The sequence below is a fragment of the Lissotriton vulgaris genome, chromosome 4_1 (genome assembly GCF_964263255.1).
Source record: "Lissotriton vulgaris chromosome 4_1, aLisVul1.2, whole genome shotgun sequence".
In the NCBI taxonomy this organism is placed as follows: domain Eukaryota; kingdom Metazoa; phylum Chordata; class Amphibia; order Caudata; family Salamandridae; genus Lissotriton; species Lissotriton vulgaris.
Genome location: NC_141691.1, coordinates 444,722,745 through 444,727,638, shown reverse-complemented (window position 1 = coordinate 444,727,638; position 4,894 = coordinate 444,722,745). Strand labels below are relative to the sequence as shown.

General features: G+C 37.3%; 1 long non-coding RNA gene across 1 annotated transcript; it reads right to left on the bottom strand.

Annotated features, from left to right (window-relative positions):
- Window positions 1-1,423: 1,423 nt before the first annotated feature.
- On the bottom strand, window positions 1,424-4,052 carry LOC147718843 (uncharacterized). The gene is made up of 3 exons (XR_015310012.1): window positions 3,992-4,052; window positions 3,837-3,884; window positions 1,424-1,953 (listed from the first exon to the last, which is right to left on the bottom strand). It is a non-coding gene; the product is annotated as an uncharacterized LOC147718843 (long non-coding RNA).
- Window positions 4,053-4,894: the final 842 nt, after the last annotated feature.

Genomic DNA, 4,894 nt, shown 5'->3' with positions numbered 1-4,894 from the left:
TTCTTGTAAGATCAAAAAAACTTTATGCAATCTTTCATCGTGTTGATCTTGACAAGAACAACACACTAAAACGTCGACTTGGAACGCCATTACCCCAGGAATGTCTTTGAACATGCTTTCCACAATCCTTTGAAAGACTGCAGAAGCAAGTCCGAAAGGCGGGCGTTTGTACTGATATAGACCAAACGGGGTAATGAACGCCGTATAGTGTCTGGAATCAGGGTGTAAATCAATTTGATGATATGCTCCAGTCATATCAAGCAGACTGAAGCACTTGCCACCCTTCAACGTAGATGTCATCCCAGTAATGTTGGGCAACAGGTGTTGATCAACCCAGATGAAACGGTTCAAATCTCGAAGATCAGCACTCATGCGCAAAGCTCCATTGGCCTTACGTGCCAACACAATGGGGGAAACCCAATCAGCGGACTCGATGGGTTCAATCACATCACTTGAACATAACTTGTGTAATTCTTTTTTGAGTGCATCACGTAAAGCTAAAGGACCTTGCAAACTTTGTGCACAATAGATTCAGCATTGTTGAGTAATCTGATTTTGTTTTTAAAACCTCTGAATAAACCCAACTTCTCATTAAAAATATCAGGATACATAGATTCCCATGTTCTTTCCTTAACAGATTGTATACATATTAAATATTTCTTCAATATGACCTGGTGAGGATCAATGGGACTAAAAAAATCCCTAGATTGCCTTCGTCATGCCACCCCAACTAATATGAATCATCTTTACCTATATAAACTGTACCTTGGGCACTGTTACCTTTAATACATACATTTTTTGAAATTTACCCAGCACATCAATCGTTTTACCAACATAACCAACAGGATGAACAGTAAAATGTTTCAGAATGAGTCCTTGAGGTCTTCCCAAATTTTGTTGCTTATTAGAGTGAATGGAGATCCTGAATCAGCTAACATCTTGACATCAGTTCCATTGATGGTTAATGTGCAAACAGGTCGTTTTGTTCCCATATTAATGGTGGAGATAACATCTGTGCATTGTGATCCAGTTATTAAACAGATTTGATCTTCATCACCTGTAGAAGATTCTCCTGTAAGTTATTTGACATTGAGAACTTTTTAAGATGATGAACCAGAATTCCCAGATGGTTTGTTGCTAGATATACAAAACATTTGCAAAATTTCCTTTTTTTAAACACTTTGCACACATTGTGTCACTAGCAGGGCAGAATCTGGCATTGCAGAGGTGAGAATTACTTCCACAATGATATCACTCCCAACCTTTAGTAGTGCTTTTATTGCCACGTGTTCTCTGGATCATTCTTGGCACGTTTTTTCTTTTGAAGATTTATATTTACTTTTTACAGCCATAACATTTTGTGTTGAAGAATTTAAATTAGAGATCAACATCTCCTCCAGGTAAGAAGTAGGGCTTTCTATTCTTCTGGCTATTTCCAAGGCTTTTTGTAAAGTTAAGTCAGGTTTTGATAAAAGAGCTTCTTGGATTTTTTATTGTTGGGTTTTTGTACCAACTGATCTCTGATCATTTCTTCTTCAAAAGTTTTGTAGTTGCATGAGGCCGCCAATATTCGTAAAACGCATATGAAACTAGATGCAGACACTCTAGTAAGTTGCTCTCGTTTATAAAATGTATGTCTTTCTAATATGACATTTTTGCATGCATTGAATCATGAGTCAAGAGACTTGATGGCTGTGGCATATTCGTATTCAACGCCATCACCTTCGCCTTCAATAGGTAAAACCAAAACCTTGGGAATATGTTTAAGGATACTGCAACCTTCTGTACCTAGGCAATGCCCTCAAAATTGCAAATTGTTTCTTGTGTGTGAAAGAGTCACCGTCGAGGGCATCCAGATATGCTTCAAAATTTTCCTTCCATTTCTCCCAATTGGACTCAGGAGAGGAAGGATTTGGTGAAAACGCTGATGGTGGTACCAAGGGATGTTGCATACTGGGAAATTGACAAAATGGGAGACTTTTAAGGAACACAAAAGTGAATGTGTCACCGAAGTTCAAAGATTGACACCCAATAAGAGATGAATGTCAATAACAATTTAGAAAAACAAATAAAATTACATTAAAACGTCAAATGCTGTGCACATCAGTGAATGTAAAATTAGCTGAACGCACAAAATGTTGACTATAATGATGCACATTATACAATACACAAAGTTATGAAGAATTGAGATATGCAGGCTGTGTGCATCAGCGAATGAATTGTACGAATGAAATGCCCCTCAAATATTACTTTTAGGTATTTAAATTGATTAGTCAGGCTGTGCGCATCAGGGAATGAACTGTGCACGTCAGCATTGCGAAACTATTCACAGCTCCGCGCATGAACAGCTGTGATATTGAATCGGTCAGGCTGCCATTGAAACTAATGCGATGCGAAGTTGTTCAAAATGGAGTCACGTAATGTAGGGACGCATTCGAGGCACGCAATACTAATATTAAATAAATAATATATTCGCATGAACAGCTGTGCGTATTAGCGTTGGAATTAGAACTGTATGCATTGATCATCTACTTGAAGTTTGAGCATATAAAGGAATTAATTGCCAAAGCAATGCGCATCAGCGATACAAGGAGATCTTTTTTATCTATGCTTTCAATTATGGAAACTATCGATTCTTCGATAATGTCTGCAACATTAATCAAAGATTGTAATCACACCTAATTTTTAACTTGGTGGTTAGCTACAGCAAACCAATATTGTGAATGTAAAACCAAATGTTGTTAAATAGGAAATATGATATACAGTGGGACATACTTTATGTATATAAACCAAAACATTTTGGATTGAATTCAAATTTTGATATATCCATTTAGATGATATAATACACTCTGAGTCTCAAGACACCATCTAAATGTGTCAAAAACAAGAAACGAAAAACGAACTTATCCTTTTTCGTATGTTTCCCTAAGGCTATGAAATGTGCGCTTCTTTCCACTATTCATAAACAAAAAGAGGTGCACGTGCCGCTACCTAATTATCCTGAAATGTTTCTATCAAAACATTCGAATGAAACGCTATGTTTTATGATTTGATTTTCAGTTGTTTTATTTACTTCAGTATTATATTTAATGCTCTTCTATTTGGTATTTCAATTTTTCCAAATTTGCATTTTTTTAAGACCTTATGTACACAAAAGAAAAACATTCCTATTTACAATAACAATAATACATTCCAAAATTCGTCATTGAAACCATCAATCATCCTTCTTTCATACCATTACAAACAAGACAAAAATATATGACATTTTTAAATGAGTGCTGGAATAAGAATATTCACAACAAAGCCATAAACATTTCTTGTTTTCACCAAAAGCCTATTTACTCCAGTTTCTGTAACTATTTCTCTATTTTAGGCTTTTTAAACAGTCTACGCGTTTCGAACTCGCGTTATTTGGGAGTTCTCATCAGGACCATAGTCTGTGAAAAAAGAAAGAAACCTTTCTTTAAAACATGAATTCTAAATAGATCTCTGCTGCCTAAACCATTACTTCTAGCCCCCTTATCTTACCTCTCGCTCATCAGAGTACAGAGGAAGCTGAATTGTCCCTGTCGTAAACAACAATCTGGTGTGAGAAAGAATCATATGGTCACATATCACTTCGCACTTTGTGCCAAAACACATCTTTCTGCCCCCCCCAAAAAAAAAACATCTACACCAACATCCTCACATCACTTACTTAATTGTGTATGCCAAAGTGCAACTTTCTGTTTAAACTACCTGCCTTTCGCACCCCTAAGCGAAGGGAGAGAAACTCATAAATGCTAGCTTTTTAGCTACTATGTGGTCATTGCATAGGAGATAACCGAAGTTCTTACCTTAAGGTGGGGCTCGGTCTGCTGTGTACACAACTTGTGTGCCTCCGCCTAAAAGAGCCGAAACAACATCATATTTTACATTTTGCCCTTCTGGTGATTTTAAGGTGGCGTGATACCATGCTGAATCGTAATATTTGTCTTCCATAAACGCATACCTTTCAAAATCGGTGCACGGTACTGAATCAAGGTCTCCTTCGATGAAACGCTGCGTCTCAATTGCGATCACTTCCGGGTCCTCAAAGGATCACGGGAGATGTGTTCTCGTGAGCGCGATGCGCTTTAATAGTCCAGCACAATCCTGATTGCATTCTGTATTGAGTTTGCGAGTGATTTAGACATAATTACCTCAGTAGAATGTCCGTGATGCGCCTTGTACGTTATTTTGATATTTGTTGCGACGAGCAAAAGATAATATTAAGATTTTTTTTGTTAGCACTCACCTTAATTGTATTGTTATGATGTCTCAACAGAGACAATACGGCAGAATCTAAAACATTTCTGGGCCCATGTACTTTGTCGGAGCGATGGTTTATGACTGCGCCTAATTTCCCTTTTACTGAGTAACCTGGGAATTGTAGTTTTCTCATGCACGTGGTGAATCGTCAGAACCTTGTTTGTCGATCATTCTCAGTGTATGTACAGTCCTCTCTCTCAGTTTGTGTTTAATGCACATTATGATTCATTGACCTTATAATATGCATGTGTTGCAAATTATTGATATCAAAATTTGGTGTGCAATATCAAATGGGCATTGCCTTGGAGTCGCATGAAGACTCTTTTGACAATATGATTATTAGAATGTGAATGTGAACTTTCCCACACTGCGCTATATTTTCTTTTGAGCCTAAAATGTAGAGATTTGGTGTCTATAATAAGTATGGGCCAGCAAGTGGCTCCTGGTTGGTGCAACAATATCTGGAGTTGTTACTCGTTGATTTAGCAGTGAGTTTTTTGTGGCTGTGGGCCAATAAATCCAAGTCGTGTTATGTCTGGTGGACTGGCTACTATTTGAATGTCAATAGGGGTTACAGGACATGATAGTATTATAATTTAAACAT